Source organism: Danio aesculapii, chromosome 13, assembly GCF_903798145.1.
Source record: "Danio aesculapii chromosome 13, fDanAes4.1, whole genome shotgun sequence".
NCBI lineage: Eukaryota > Metazoa > Chordata > Actinopteri > Cypriniformes > Danionidae > Danio > Danio aesculapii.
Window position 1 is genome coordinate 9,277,413 of NC_079447.1, and position 17,443 is coordinate 9,294,855.

Consider the following 17,443-nt stretch of genomic DNA (forward strand, 5'->3'; position numbering starts at 1 on the left):
GCCTACCCAAGTCACCTGTACCACATGTCTTTGGACTGTGGGGGAAACCGGAGCACCCGGAATGAAACTCACACGAACGCAGAGAGAACATGCAAACTCCACACAGAAACTCCAACTAACCCAGCCGAGGCCCGAACCAGTGACCTTCTTGGTGTGAGTCGACAGCACTACCTACTGCGCCACTGCATCGCCATTCAATAAGCTTACAGCACCTGGTATTCCCAGGCAGTCTCCCATCCAAGTACTAACCAGGCCTAACCTTGCTTTACTCCTGAGTTCAGACGAGATCAGGTATACCCAGGGTGATATGGCAGTAAGCCCATTCTGTAGTTTTTTTTTTATTTATCCATGTATACATTAACTTACGGGTTTGTTTACATCCACCGATCCATCCATCTATCCACTCATCTATCCATCATTCTACTTTTACCTCCATCATCTTTCTATAGTTCTTCCTTCTATCCATAATACTTTTGTTGCATCAATCCATCAACCATCTTCATAATCACCTACCATTCTATACTTCCATCTATCCATTCATTTGTCACTTTGTTCATCCATTCATCCATCCATCCATCCATCATTCTACGGTTACTTCCATCATCCTTCTATAGTTCTTCCGTCTATCCATTCATCTAATAATTTTGTTGCATCAATCCATCCTACTACAGTTCTATCTATCCATGATCCATCCGTCATCCATATATCATCCATCTTTCAATCCGCCAATTATTAAATAGTTCCATCCATCCTTCCACCCATCCATCCATCCATTCTATTGTTACCTCCATCATCCTATCATAGTTCTTCCATCCATCTATCTATCCATCCACAATACTTTTGCTGCATCAATCCATCCTACTACAATTCCATTAATCTATCTATTCATGATTCATCAATCTTCCATCTTTCTGTCCACCCATTGTTATATAGCTTCATAATCCATAATACTACAGTCATATCATTCCATCTATCTATTCATGATTCATCCATCATCCACCTATTTATCCACCAACCAATCTGTAGTTCCACCTATCCATCTATTCCTTCATTAATCAGTTTGTCTATCCATCCATTTATCCATCTATCCTATTGTTCCTTCCATTCTTCATTCTAAGGTCCTATCTCATTCATCCATAATACTTTGTTGCATCAATCCATCCAACTACAGATCCATCCATCAACCCATCTCTCAATGAACAATCTATCATAAATATATAATCTACCCTCAGTCTTCTCATCCATCTATTCATCTGTCCACTCATTAATCAATCAATCCATCTATCCACCCATCCCTCCATAAGCAATCAATCATAAATATATAATTTACCCTCTGTCTTCTCATCCACCTATTCATCTGTCCACTCATTAATCAATCAATCCATCTATCCACCCATCCCTCCATAAGCAATCTATCATAAATATATAATCTACCCTCTGTCTTCTCATCCATCTATTCATCTGTCCACTCATTAATCAATCAATCCATCTATCCACCCATCCCTCCATAAGCAATCAATCATAAATATATAATCTACCCTCTGTCTTCTCATCCATCTATTCATCTGTCCACTCATTAATCAATCAATCCATCTATCCACCCATCCCTCCATAAGCAATCTATCATAAATATATAATCTACCCTCTGTCTTCTCATCCACCTATCCATCCATTCATTAATCAATCCATCCATCCACCCATCCCTCCATGAACAATTTATCATAAATATATAATCTACCCTCTGTCTTCTCATCCACCTATCCATCTATCCATTCATTAATCAATCCATTCATCCATCCATGAACCATCAGTCATAGATAAATCCTCCATCCTGTGTCCTACCCTCTATCTGTGTATCCATCCATCCATCCACCCATCCATCAATCCATCCTCCCTATTGTTCCTTCCATTCTTCATTCTGTGGATCCATCTCATCCATCCATAATGTTTTTGTTGCATCAATCCATCCAACTACAGATGCATCCATCTATCCATCCATCCACCAACCATCTATCCATCCCCATCTTTATATCCACCTACCCCAGGGGTGTATATTTAGGGTGGATGGAGGTGACATGTCCCCACCAACCATAGAAATGTCCCCACCAATAAATTAATCCACTTTAAAAAAAATAAAAAAATTAATAAAAATAAAAAAAATCACACTGTCAACATTAAACTAGTCCACCCACCCCCAAAACGCATATGGACATTTTGATTGGCTGTGCCTTTCCCTGCTCTCATGTGAGGCTGTGGCTGCCCTCAGATACAAGCAGCACTAAATGCAGGGGATTGTTTTTATCCCGTGCTAGAACATGGTGTGTTGGGTAAAGGTGGACATAAGGTGCTTTTTTCAACGAAAGTGTGAGACACATTCTGTAAACGCAAGTTCGCTACTAAATGAGTCCATCAAGATAATGCCTTTACTAACGCACAGTCTATCGCCTAATAGCAGACTGCTATAGGCTGTGAATAATATGCTCTGAAAACTAACTACAGAATAAACTGCTAACGTTAAAGTATATGATCCCGGCCAGTTCTCCTAATCTCTTAGAGTAGCATGTCCAATTTCAGTTGAAACAATTTGTCAGAAAAAACACAGCCTGTGTATAGGCATAATACTGATATCTGAGACTCGCACTATGGCTAAAATAAACTGAAGTCTCTCTTTATCAGTTAATAAACTTTTTTTTTTCATTACACTATCAGGTCTGTAGCCAGCTTATTAGAAGGGGTGGCTGTTTTGTTCCTGAAAAACTGAACCTTTTTGCAGTTATTTGTCTTATTTTCTATTTAATTATGAGGTATAAATATTGCATTTTAGTGACATTTTAAGAACTAATTTTTGCTGGATTATCTTGTCGGATTGGTTATCATAACCACGCTTTTTGATGTATGTTTCCAACTATTTTGTCAAATTGTTTACCATACTATTTTAAGTGAGCATTTAATATAATAATAACAAACCGGCCAGAACATTCAACTTTCCTCTGTCAGAATTTGGCCATTTGAATAATAAGAAAAATTATTCATAAAAATAATCAAATTTTTGGTCTTTAGAACCACCCAAACACCCCTTGGCAATGGGCCTAAGACTTAATAATTTGCATGAATTTGTATTAAATAAATAAATAGCAGTATATATATATATATATATATATATATATATATATATATATATATATATATATATATATATATATGTAATATACATTAACTTACGGGTTTGTTTACATCCACCGATTCATCCATCTATCCACTCATCTATCCATCATTCTACTTTTACCTCTATCATCTTTCTATAGTTTTTTCTTAATAATTTGTATGAATTTGTATTAAATAAATAATAGCAGTATCTATCTATCTATCTATCTATCTATCTATCTATCTATCTATCTATCTATCTATCTATATATATATATATATATATATATATATATGTATGTATGTGTGTATGTATATATATATATATATATATATATATATATATATATATATATATATATATTATATATATATATATATATATATATATATATATATATATAGTTTGATTCACCCCTCCCCACCAATGTCAAGTGCAAACCTATGCCCTTAACCTATCCTTACATCCATTCATTAATCAGTTCATCTATTTATGAACATCCTCTCATCCATCCTCCATTTTCCATCCATCTATTTGCATATTTATTGACACATGCAACGCCAAGGAAACAACAAAATGCAGCGTATTAGCTCTGTGAAAGCACCTACAATCATTTGGCCTTCTTTCAGTTGTGTGGATGATTAAAGCTATACAGTAACTCGCTAACATGATTGCTCTTTATTTTATTTTGCTGTAACAGTTGCCAATTAGGCAGTAAGAAAATGCTCTAGTTTAGGGTCGGGGTTGATGTTCAGGTCAGGATTTCCAGTTAATAGCAGTTTTTCTTCTCTGTGATAAAAGTGTTATTGTCTTTAACACAAATGTTCTGTACAGTAAGTAGAACAAAATGCAGAAAACAGACTGATAATAGGAAGTGTAGTTTTAGCCAAATGCTACAACAACAACAAAAGTTCACTTATATCCCAGACACACGAAAGAAAGTGCTTGCAGTAAAGTGTATATATTTTGGCACACACAGTGGGTTGTGAGAGCACTAAGGTGGCTCGCCGGCGCTCCAGTAAAACCCTGGGAACTCATTTGTAATGACAACATGCTTGTGCAGACATCTGTAAGATAAATGACTCGGGAAATAAATAAAAAAAGAGGACTGCCATACTTTGTTTGCTGTGACTTGACTACAATATACCTTTTACAACATTAGGTACCTATTACCTGTGCTCTGCTCACTTGTGAATTCCTTACAGTAATGCTTTTTGACAATCTGAATAACGTTAGGAAAATATCAAGAAGAACATCCGCAATACAGGACTATGTGAGTATTAAAAAATATAATTTATAAAGCTATCATAAGCTTATGTTTACATTGACTGCTGTGTAGTTTCATTTGAGTCTAACTTTACTCTTGAATATTAGTGTTGTCGTCTGACATTTATGGAGATAATTCAGAATATAAAATATACAAACAACTACCTCAAGCCTTGGGAAAATCATGTTGCCTATATTTTGTAAAAAAAAAAATTAATAAAAAAAACATGTAATGTAAATATAAAAAAATAAATTAATTAAATGTAGCTCCAGGTAAGTATCATTGCACGTTTCAGGTGACAAATCCACTAGAAGGTGCTGTACATTTTTGCGAATCTGAAATACGCTACTTAGTGTACGTTTCAGATGAAAATGTATTCAGTTACAAATCATAGACATCCTTAGGGTGTTTGTGGTGTTTATTTGGTGTTTGTGCAAAGAACTGCATGAAAATATTCCTTTATTTGTTGATAACATGTTGCTGTAAATATCTTCAATATGAAAAAGAACAAAAGTGATTGCTGTTATACTGCCACATAGCTTTCATTTTACCTTGAAACTAGAAATATGAGCCTACGTTATACAACCCCATATCAGAAAAAAGTTGGGACAGTATGGAAAACGTAAATAAAAGTAGTGAGTTTCTAAATGTACTTTGACTTGTATTTCAATTGCAGACAATACAACACACATTATTAGCGCCCTGTTATTTTTTCCCCATTTCTGTTTAAAACGGAGAGAATATTTTTTCAACACATTTCTAAACATAATAGTCCAGACAGTAAATAATATTTTACTAGATATTTTCAAGACACTTCTATACAGCTTAAGTGACATTTAAAGGCTTAACTAGGTTAATTAGGTAACTAGGCAGGTTAGGATAATTAGGCAAGTTATTGTAAAACTATAATTGTATAATAATTGTAGACTATAACAAAAACTTATATATTAAGGGGGCTAATAATTTTGACTTTAAAATGTTTTTTCAAAATTTAAAAACTGCTTTTATTCTAGCTAAATAAAACAAAAATGACTTTCTCCTGAAGAAAAAATATTATCAGACATACTGTGAACATTTCTTTGCTCTGTTAAACATCATTGAGAAATATTTGTAAAAAGAAAAAAAGAAATAATCAAAGGGGGACTAATAATTCTGACTTAAAACTGTATTCCAATTTTGGTTCTTGCTACACAGTTCAAAAAAGGTGGAACATTAAATTGTTACCTCTTTGTAATGCTGCCATCACTCCTTTTCACACAGCACTTAAAAGATGTTTAGTGACTGAAGACACCAGTGATGGAGTGTTTCAGGTGTAATTTTGTCCTTATTCTGCAAACAAGTCTTAAGTTGGGCAACAGTACAGGCCCATTGTCACGATTTGACCTTCAAAATACGCCACACATTCTTTATTGGAGACAGCTCGGGACTGCAGACAGGCCAGTCAAGTACCTGTATCCTTTTCCTCTACAGCCAGAACTTTCTATTGTGTGCAGAATGTGGTTTTGCATTGTCTTGTTAAAATATGCATGGAAAAAGGAGAAATATCCCTAGAAAAGAAGGCAGACTTCCTTTTCAGAATTAATGATGTCATCACATTACACATGCCATGACACATTACCTTTGCCAACAGCACTGACACAACCCCATACCATGACAGACCTAACAGGTAACAGTCTGGATGATCCTTTTTTTCTTTGGTCAGGAGCATACAGCGTCCATTTCCCCCAAAATATATCTGAAATATTGATTCATCTGACCACAGTACACGTTTCCACTGTGTGATGGTCCATCCCTGATGCCACCGAGCCTATAGAAGTCAACGACGCTTCTGGACACTGTTAACATAGGGTTTCCTCTTGGCACAGTACTGTTTTAACTGGTATTTGTGGATTTAACTATGTATTGTGGTACTTAAAAAAAAGTTTGCCAAAGTAGTCCTGATCCCATGTGGTGATATCGCTTATGACTGAATGGCGTTGCTTGATGCAGTGCCACCTAAGGGATCAGGGAGATCCCAGTTTTTCAGCTTAGGCTTCCGCCCTTGTCCTTTATGTGCTGAAATTCCTCCAGATTCCTTGAACCGTTTAATTATGTAATGCACTGCTCAAGGTGAAATATCCAAGCGTCTTCCTGTCTTTCTCTGAGGAACATTGTTTTTAAACATTTCAAGAATTTTCTCACATATTTGTTGGTAAACTGGCGATCCTCAGCCCATCTTTGTTCCTAAAGGACTAGACCTTTCTTGGATGCTGCTTTTGTACCAAATCATATTTACAATCATCTGTTGACATCACCTGTTTCAAATCACATCATTATTTAACCAAATCACCAGATTACTAGCCCTAAATTGCTCCTGTCCCCAAATGTGTTGAAAGAACCAAAATTAGAATATGTGTTTATTTAGAAAGAAAAAAACCAATACAAATCATGAGGAACACAATAAATAATGTTTGTTGTATGGTCTGCAATGAAATACACATCAAAATAAATTTAGAAATCACTACTTTCTTTTTTATTTGCGTTTTCCATACTGTCCCAACGTTTTCTGATTTAAGTGTCTGATCTCCAGACACTTCGCGCTTTTACAAGTTTTACATGCAACAAGGAAGCTACGTTGTTATTTTCTATGTAAAAAAACATGCTGGACAGACAGACCATCCAGTAAAAACCCTTGGAACTCATTTGTAATGACAAGCATGGCAACATGACAGACTGAGTAAGGATGGTCCATTTCCAGCCTATAAAAGACACCAACGGCTTCTGGACACTGTAACATAGGGTTTCCTTTTGGCACAGTACTGTTTTAACTGGTATTTGTGGATTTAAAACTATGTATTGTGGTACTTAAAAAAAGTTTGCCAAAGTAGTCCTGATCCCATGGTGATATCGCTTATGACTAAATGGCATTTCTTGATGCAGTGCCACCTAAGGGATCAGGGAGATCCCAGTTTTTCAGCTTAGGCTTGCGCCCTTGTCCTTTGTGTGCTGAAATTCCTCCAGATTCCTTAAACCGTTTATCACCTGTTTCAAATCACATCATTATTTAACCAAATCACCTGATTACTAGTCCTACATTGCTCCTGTCCCCAAATGTGTTGAAAGAACCAAAATTAGAATATGTGTTTATTTAGAAAGAAAAACAAAACCAATACAAATCATGAGGAACACAATAAATAATGTTTGTTGTATGGTCTGCAATGAAATACACATCAAAATAAATTTAGAAATCACTACTTTCTTTTTTATTTGCGTTTTCCATACTGTCCCAACGTTTTCTGATTTAAGTGTCTGATCTCCAGACACTGCGCTTTTTACAAGTTTTACATGCAACAAGGAAGCTACTTTGTTATTTTTCTATGTAAAAAAACATGCTGGACAGACAGACCTCCAGTAAAACCCTGGGAACTCATTTGTAATGACAACATGCAACATGACAGACATGAGTAAGATGGTCCATCCAGCCTATAAAAGACAACAACGCTTCTGGACACTGTTAACATAGGGTTTCCTTTTGGCACAGTACTGTTTTAACTGGTATTTGTGGATTTAACTATGTATTGTGGTACTTAAAAAAAAGTTTGCCAAAGTAGTCCTGATCCCATGGTGATATCGCTTATGACTAAATGGCATTTCTTGATGCAGTGCCACCTAAGGGATCAGGGAGATCCCAGTTTTTCAGCTTAGGCTTGCGCCCTTGTCCTTTGTGTGCTGAAATTCCTCCAGATTCCTTAAACCGTTTATCACCTGTTTCAAATCACATCATTATTTAACCAAATCACCTGATTACTAGTCCTACATTGCTCCTGTCCCCAAATGTGTTGAAAGAACCAAAATTAGAATATGTGTTTATTTAGAAAGAAAAAAAAACAATACAAATCATGAGGAACTACTTCACTACTTTCTTTTTTATTTGCATTTTCCATACTGTCCCAACGTTTTCTGATTTAAGTGTCTGATCTCCAGACACTGCGCTTTTTACAAGTTTTACATGCAACAAGGAAGCTACTTTGTTATTTTCCTATGTAAAAAAACGTGCTGGACAGACATGCCTTAATATTGTTGTCTCGTCTTTTGCAGCATCTTGCGTTTTCAAAAACAACAGGCTTGTAATTTTAACATTCTGCTGTGCTTTCTATGCAGCGCGCATCCATATTACAATCTGCCGGCATAAAAAATGCGCTTTGGTACAAAAACATGTCCATCACAGAGTATCTCCAGCACTCCGCAACAAGCCACCACTCAAAGTGAGTGGTCCCACAGGAATCAGATACCGTCAGCTCAAATCCGGCTACACCAGGACTCCAATTACCTCTAGTGCACACAGCTGCACAAAGACACATATCGATCACACAGTTAAGATGTCAGATGTAGTCGGAGCTTCCCCCGGGGCCTCCGTTAATGACTCCGTTTTTTCTTCAACTGTTTATTCATTGCTTAGCGTCCCGGGATGAGGACATTGTGCATGTTCTTCGGTAAGTGGCGCAGGTTAGCAACACAATCAATAAGACGACGGTTTTGATACTAAGAGCCTCCTCTGTTTCTCTGGAGAAAATCAAATTGGATTCAGAGAGTCGCTGGATATTGAGATCTGATCAAATCTCTCGGCGGGCTGCTTTTCTCATTGATCGGACTCTCGAGTCGCTCGGACCGGATGTCATCCTATTAGGAGGAGGAAAAACACACATTCTTTGGTGGCGGAAACTGAGAAATATGAGACCTTTATCGTGATAAAGGTGAAGCGAGGCTGCCTGGTTGTCATTCCCCGAGTGCATTCTTTCAGTTGTGCTGTCCTCATCTCCGGGAGACAAAACAATGGTCTGTGTTTAATTAAGCCCTGCGCTTCGATGTCAATGCTATCGCCCAGATCCGAGAGAGAGAATTGCACAACAGCGGCGTTTATCCTGACGTCCCCTGTGGAAACGAAACAGAGCGTCGTGCTGGAAAGAAACTATGAATGCATAAGGTTTAATTAAAGTTCTCGACGATGTGCAAGCTGATGTGTACTGGAAGAGAACATGCCGACATTACTTGAACACAAGGATTACGAACAAATGCAAAGAATTTTTGAGAATTGCACATCAGGTACAAGTGCATTCATTTACGTGAAAAAAAAAAAAAACATAAATAAATTGAGTCTATCCCTGGAGTGGCTGAGAGAGAGCTTAAGTGGGCTGCAAGCAAACAAAACACACATGCAAGTAGAACGAATTGAGAAATCATCTTCATCAATTTGTCAACATGCGTGCACAAATTCTCACAACACAGGCAAATAGAGAAATGTGTTGGGTGAAAAATGACAAACCCCACTGCTTCCTGTTTAGACAGTGATGTCAGAAACAACCCCAGCTCATTCTGAAAATGCAGCCCTATGAACATTTTTGGAGAGTGCCAAATACATCCTAGGGGGAACTTTTTTTTTTTTGGAAGTTTTTGTTTTTCGCGAATCCTCCAGAGGCCGCTGTGTACGCTTTTGGAGATCTCAAATTTCTTTTGCAAGTGCCATTTGCCATACCTGTCAACATTGGGATGTGAAAATAAGGGATAAAACATAAATAAAACAATTAAATAAAAAAAAAAAAACACTAAATATGATCATCTGGAGCTGTTTCATTGTAAATAACTGCTGAAACAGTCAGTAATACGTCTTTATTATTTTTACAAGGGATATAATAATTAGTATACGTTAGAAAAAGCTGCAAATAAATTAGCAAACAGTTCAGCTCATTAAAATTATTAGCTATTATAAAGAAATTAAATCAAGTTATCAAATCTCATTCATCTTTTCTTCACTGTAATATTTAAACATTCTGAACACATTAAATAACAGTGTCACTTTAAAAATGCACAGATCTATAATGAAAGCATGTGATTGCTTTCCTAACTGTTTATGCATATTTTAGACAAAATTTGTTGTGCTTAAAAGAAAATGCAACAAGATTGACATGTCTAGATGTTGTTGTTGTTATTATTATTATTATTATTATTATTATTATTATTATTATTATTATTATTACTCATTCATTCATTTTCTTTTAAGCTTAGTCCCTTTATTAATCTGGGGTCGCCACAGTGGAATGACCCGCCATTATTATTATTATTATTATTATTATTATTATTATTATTATTATTATTATTATTATTATTATTATTATGATGATGTGTATATGTCTGTTCAAACACGCACCCAAAACCTGGTGTCCACTGAGGCTCCACATCAAATCGCGTACATAAGTTACAGAATCCGCTTGGGGAAACAGTGATGGTGATTTATTTATCACTATGGAGCGCATCAGCTGACAGTCATGCACCGTTACATGAACTGACTGTTTTGAGGATTGCATAGGGGCAACGGGGCCTGTAATGAAAAGGAAATGAATCGCACCGTTTTTATGGTTATTTCAAAGTGTTTTCATGCTTAAATGAAATGAAAGCACAGAACAGACTCACATTTAAGAGCAAGGGGCGACCCCTGGTGGTTCGGCGGTATGGGTTGCATATAGGGAGGATCGGCTCTTCACAGAAAGATTAAAAATATGGGAGAAATGCGGGAAAATACCTTTACAAGATGACAGCGGGATGGAATTGTAAAATACGGGAGAATCCCGGGAAAAACGGGAGGGTTGACAGGTATGGCCATTTGCACCTGCATTTCTTGCATAAATCAACCAGGGGCAGTTGTCGACTGACGGATTGACTGACCAAACGACCTAAACCCCACCCACCCCCTTCCATAAACCCAAGCAATAGTGTTTTGAAAAGCACTGATTGACCAGCGCCAAGCCACTTCCCTAAACCCCACTGACAGTGTTTTGAAAAGCAGTCTAGAAAAAGAAAAGCCCCCGATTTTTACCAGATTTTAACACATTCTCAACCTGTTATTTGCTTGTTTATTTTTTGTTTTTGTCTTACCTGCTTTCTTCGCCAGACTCAAACCCCCTTTATCGTGGTCAACTCCTCCCTACGTCCGCCGACGTATGCTGCAAGCCACTAGACAAACTGATAACAGCGGGAAAGCTGTCCATATGAAGGTAAGTGGTCAGTTGCTAGTGCGAGAAGGAATGGCGTTATACCACCCTGTCGCATTCATTTTAAAGATGAAATACAGCCATACATACCTCTGGCTACATAATTTGCGATCTCCAGTAAAGTATATAGGGCTACGTTTTTAGAATGTATGTTGGTCAGAGGTCTGAGTTTTTGACTGTGTATTGTGCCCCCTTCCATGTATTTTTTTTTTCTTTCCATGGTATAACCAATTGTCATCTAAATAGTCATTATCTTTAAATAATCTTCAAAAATAGGGCTTAACATCAAGCACTTATTCACAATGTCATTGTTAAATTGCCTGAGCCCTTTATTCCAACATTGACTCATTCTGAAAATGTAGACCTACAGTATATACATTTCTGGAGATCACCGTTCCTTTTACCAGCTGACTGCTTACATCTGTATGGATGGCTTTTCTGATGTTACCAGTTTGTCCGGTAGCTCGACATGTACGTCGGCGGCCTTGGGACTCAGAGCAGAGTTGACCACGACAACTTGGTTTCAAGTCCAGCGAAGAACAGTTCCAGAAAGCGGGTAAGACAAAAACAGTAGCCAAAAAATAAAAATAAATAAGTAAATAACAGGGTGAGAATGTGGTAAAATCTGAAAATGTGGTAAAAAACAGGTGAGGCCTTTTCTTTTTCTGGATTGCTTAAAACCACTGGTTGGGTTTAGGGAAGTGGGTGGGCGCCCGAATCTGTGCTTTTTAAAACACTATTGGTTGAGTTTAGGAAAGGGGTAGGGTGGGTCAGTCGATTGGTCAACAATCATTCAGTCAGTCAGTCAGTCGACAGCGGCCTCTGGTAGATTTACGTGAGAACAGCAGGCGTGAATGCCACTCGCAAGAGAATTTGAGAGATTTGAGATCTGAAAAAGCGTACACAGCGACCTCTGGTGGATTCGCAAAAACAACGTAGCTACTGGGACGTATTTTTCTCTCTCCAGAAACCTATATACACGTATGTATTTAGAATGAGACTGGGTTGGAAGTTAGGGTAATTAGGTAAATCATTGTACAATGATAGTTTGTTCAGGACATATAATAATATGGTCCTTAAAATGGTTTTAAAAATGTAAAACTGCTTTTATTCTAACCAAAATAAAACAAATAAAGACTAGTCGCCAGAAGAGAAAATATTATATTAAATACCTATGAACAATTCTTTGCTCTGTTAAACATTATTTGGGAAATATTTGAAAAGAAAAATATATAAATATTTTAACTTCAGCTGTATATTTTACTGTAGTAAATTCTAAAATACACCATCTGGATTTAATCTGTGCATAGATGCAGTTTTCTTCTTGTATGTTTTATCATTCAAATCGTCTCTCTCTAACAAACTCTCTTTGTTTTCCTCCCTGCCTCTTTCTTTTTCTCCATCCACGACTCATCTACTCTCCTTTAACTTCTTTACTTTGCATCTGAGGTTAGTAGGGGTCTGTAATAAGGCTTGTTCTCGGGGGACGCCTGTATTGCAGCCACTAATGAGAGAACTGGAGTCTAGCTTCATTACGGCTGGCTGTCACGCCTCTGCTCATGGTTCGCCCGCTTTCTCTGTCCGAGACTTTTCACAATCAAACCCAAAGTGCCAGTCTATACGTCCCTCGGGCCACGAATACAGATGTGAACGCTTGACGTTAATGCCAAACGCTGAACTTCCAGGCAACTGCGTGTCTGTGATTTGTAGGTTAAGAAAGAGCAAAAATGCCTTTCAGAGGTAAGTAAGGCGGCAGTGGATCATGGCGGGTTTTGTTTACGCCATATGTTTAGGATCTCACGAGTGACTGAACTTCGAAATAAAAATGAATCAGTTTACGGGCTGTTTTCGGCAAGGGGAGTCTCTGCGGAGATACAAAAGCTGTAATATTTTTGGGCAATGTGTGATTTTAGATTAAAATTATCCTCATTAAAATCTTCCCCCTGGTTAGAAAACCAAAGGAAAGGAATTTGGTGTCAAAATTTCGTAGTAATATGTCAGTTCGCACAAGCGCTCGTCTACCTAACGCAGCCTGCGGCAGGAAATGTTTATTGCTTTCTTCAATTGAAGTTTGTCTGTGATCTTAGTCGACGCTCGGAAAACTCTTGCCATTGGGCTTCTTGGATTCAGATTACATAATTCTTCACTGGCGGGAGGAAGTTTCCATGAGAACAGACTGTGGAAATCTATACTTCGAGACATGGTGGGTTAGTGTCTCTCGCTTGTTTGAAAGAGTACAGTCTTTTTACAAGGTCACTTTTCAAGTAGGCTGAAGCATTATGGTCAATACATCTGAAATATGGCATTATGTGTTTTTCAATAGTTGCTTCTTGAAATATTACATGCCTTTTCATGGCTCAGGAGAGTGTTTACAGGGTTACAATGAAGTAAAGTGAGTACTTTTTTCTCTGCATGTTGGATAAGCTTTGCGTACAGAAAACAATGTTGTTTAATGGCATGATTAATACATCCCCAAAACATATAAAAATTAAAAATACACCTTTTTTCAGTTTTCAGTTCAATCATTTTCTAATATTTCTGTAAAGCTATAATGGTTAGAAATTTCGTTAGCAAGGTAACACTTTCGTTTAGGTCACAATTCACTGTATATTCAACCATTAACTTGCATTACTAGTTTAATAAATTATTAATTAGCTGGGGCGACGCTGTGGCGCAGATGGTAGTGCTGTCGCCTCACAGCAAGAAGGTTGCTGGTTTAAGCCTCTGCTGGGTCAGTTGGCAATTCTGTGTGGAGTTTGCATGTTCTCTCCACGTTCGCGTGGGTTTCCTCGGGGTGCTCCGGTTTCTCCCACAAGTCCAAAGACATGCGGTACAGGTAAATTGGGTAAGCTAAAATTGTCCGTAGTGTATGTGTGTAAATGAGAGTGTATGGGTGTTCCCCAGAGATGGGTTGCAGCTGGAAGGGCATCCGCTTGTAAAACATATATTGGACAAGTTGTCGGTTCATTCCGCTGTGGCGACCCCAGATTAATAAAGGAACTAAGCCGAAAATAAAATGAATGAATGACTAATTAGCTGTTTATTAATAGCAGTGGCGCGGTGGTGCAGTGGTTAGCACTGTCACCTCTCAGCAAGAAGGTTGCTGGTTCGGGTCCCGGCTGGGCCAGTTGGCATTTCTTACCATGTTGGCATGGGTTTCCTCCGGGTGCTCCAGTTTTCCCAGAGAATTAAATTTAAAGAAGGTGGAGATTCAGAACCACATCTACTTATTGCATAATTATTTTGGGGCCAAAGGGAGTTTGAAAGTGTTTACCAGCTGAAGTGACCCACATGAAATAATACTATAGTATTTTATAGTAAATACTACAGTGTTTTTGCAGTATACTAGTAAAGTACACTGTCAGAAATTAAGATCAAAACATGTAACTGGGGCGGAAGCTTTTCAAAGGGTACAGTTTGTGTTTCCCAGTACTGGGTTGCGGCTAGAAGGGCACCCACTGCGTAAAAACATATGCTGGAACAGTTGGCGGTCCATTCCACTGTGGCAACCCCTGATATATAAGGGACTAAGATGAAGGAAAGTGAATGAATGAATGAATAATTAAATCTGTCAATCACCAGCGATCTAATCCATTAACATGCAGATAGTTAAAGGACAACAAATCTGCCGGTATAAGAACTACAAGTTCCAGTCATGCACTGCTCACATGCACCTGTTCCGCATTCAGTAGATTGCACACACTCATGGCTGGGAGCTTCTCATGAACTGATTTCAAGGACTATTTAAACAGCGCACACACACACACACACACACACACACACATCTAGGCTGAGTCTTGAAATACTGTCTTAGTGAACAGTATTGTGAACATTATGAAGCGTTTTCCTTGCCTTGTTTGAGCTTTGCCATGTTTGATTGTTTATGTTGCCTGCTTCCTGCCTTTTGACCATCTGCCTTTGACCATATGACAACAATTCTGGATTTGCCTGTATACATCTGTTTGCCCCTGTGTTGACCGTTGCTTGCCTGACCATTCTGTTGAATAAATCCTGAATCTGGAGCCGCACTTCCTTGTCAGCATCCCGTTCACATTACAAAATCATACTACTTTTATTTGTTTTTTACAGTACATCAGAACACAGAAGTTATGCTGTATAGAAGTTATGAATAGTAAATATACAGTATAATACATTTTACTATGGTATAATTAATATATATATATATATATATATATATATATATATATATATATATATATATATATATATATATATATATATATATATATATATATATATATAAAAAATTTATCAGGGAAATATTGAAAGAAACTCCAAACTATTTTGGATTTATCCAGATTTATTTTTGGGAATCTATTCAAGCCTCTCAGTGATCTAATATTCTTACAGTAAAGCAACTGTGATTTTGAAGAGATTTACTTCATGATATGTAACAACTAACGCATCGGATAATGAATAATAAAATATGTTTAGAGGGAAAAACGCCGAAGATGAAGTGAAACGAAAACAAACTCTGCCAGAAGTGAAGGTGTTGAATAGTCTCTCTTCAAAGCAGCGCTGACAGTCAATGCTGAGCTTTAGATCTAACAGCTTTCATAAGCTAAAGTAGTGCAAACAACCCATTAGATGACTACAACAGAAAAAAACACAGCGAGACCCATCCTGTCCACATCTCATTAAACTGTGAAAGAGACACAAAAACAAATTAAGGGAAGAACAGACGGAGAGGGAATGCCAAGTGCGCGAGAGCGGGAGGGAGATGTAAATGAAGTGAAATTCCTGCAGTCGCTGAGAGCAGGAGAGTCCAGATGAACAAACCTGCGACGTGATTTATAGCCCAGAGAAGCAGCTAGTCAAGCAGAGCGTCAGGCCCCGGTTAACCCCTGTCATCCTCTATTCGCCCTCACTACAGCTCTGTTTCAAACATCTAGTGCACTACGTAGGCTGCATCCTCACTGGTGCACACAGCAGTGCACCAATAGTGCCCCATAAAGGCGGCTTGACTTGTACTCAATTCCAGTTCAGCTTGTTGCTAAGCACACTGTAATGTTGTCTTTACTTAAACAATTAAGTAAAGCTGACTGAACATAACTTAAAATTTAGCATTTTGCTCCTATCACTTAAAAATATAAGTTAATTTAACTTATGTATGGGGGTATGTATGTACGATTGCCTCACAGCAAGAAGGTCGATGGTTTAAGCCTCGGCTGGGTCAGTTGGCATTTCTGTGTGGAGTTTGCATGTTCTCCTCGTGTTGCTGTGGGTTTCCTCCGGGTGTTCCGATTTCCCTGACAAGTCCAAAGACATGCACCATACTGTAGGTGAATTGGGTAAGCTAAATTTACTGTACTGTATGTGTGTGAATGAGTGTGTATGGGTGTTTCTCAGTGATGGGTTGCAGCTGGAAGGACATCCGCTGCTTAAAACAAATGCTGAATAAGTTGGCGGTTCATTCCACTGTGATGAACCCCACACTGAAAACCTTAATTTGTTGACTGAACTAAATTGAGTAAACTTGTTGCCTCATTTTAATTGAGTAATGGAGTCTCCTAAAACTCGCATATTTAAGTTTATTTAACTTGCCAGTTTTGTAAACTAAACTTAAATTGTTCAGTTCACCAAATGTAGTACCAAAATTGTGAAGCTTGAAGTGGCTCCAAGGAACCATGCCTTCCCTCTACCACAACTGAATCTCTTCTTCATTCACCCACTCACCTATTATACATTCCAGGTGTCTGACCAGCGCCCTCTAGTGCCCTGTAGTTCCTTTAGAACAGAATTTTTATTTCCATTATTCCATGGATAACAAAAAAAATACTGTGTATATTAGGGGTGTCAAAATTAATTGTTTCTTCGGTGCACCCCGATGCAGACGCGGACAATTCGGTATCAGTTCAGTAATAATTATAACCGGTTATTATGTACTGACGTCATTTATCTCATATGCGCTCTGTCGCGAGAGTGGCGAGCGTGGGTATTTACAACACTACAGGTGCCAACTACTTAAAAATTTCACTGTGTGTG

At 37.8% G+C, this 17,443-nt stretch overlaps 1 pseudogene; it reads right to left on the reverse strand.

Moving 5' to 3' along the window:
• Nucleotides 1-200: 200 nt before the first annotated feature.
• LOC130240198 (5S ribosomal RNA) lies at nucleotides 201-319 on the reverse strand (annotated as a pseudogene).
• Nucleotides 320-17,443: the final 17,124 nt, after the last annotated feature.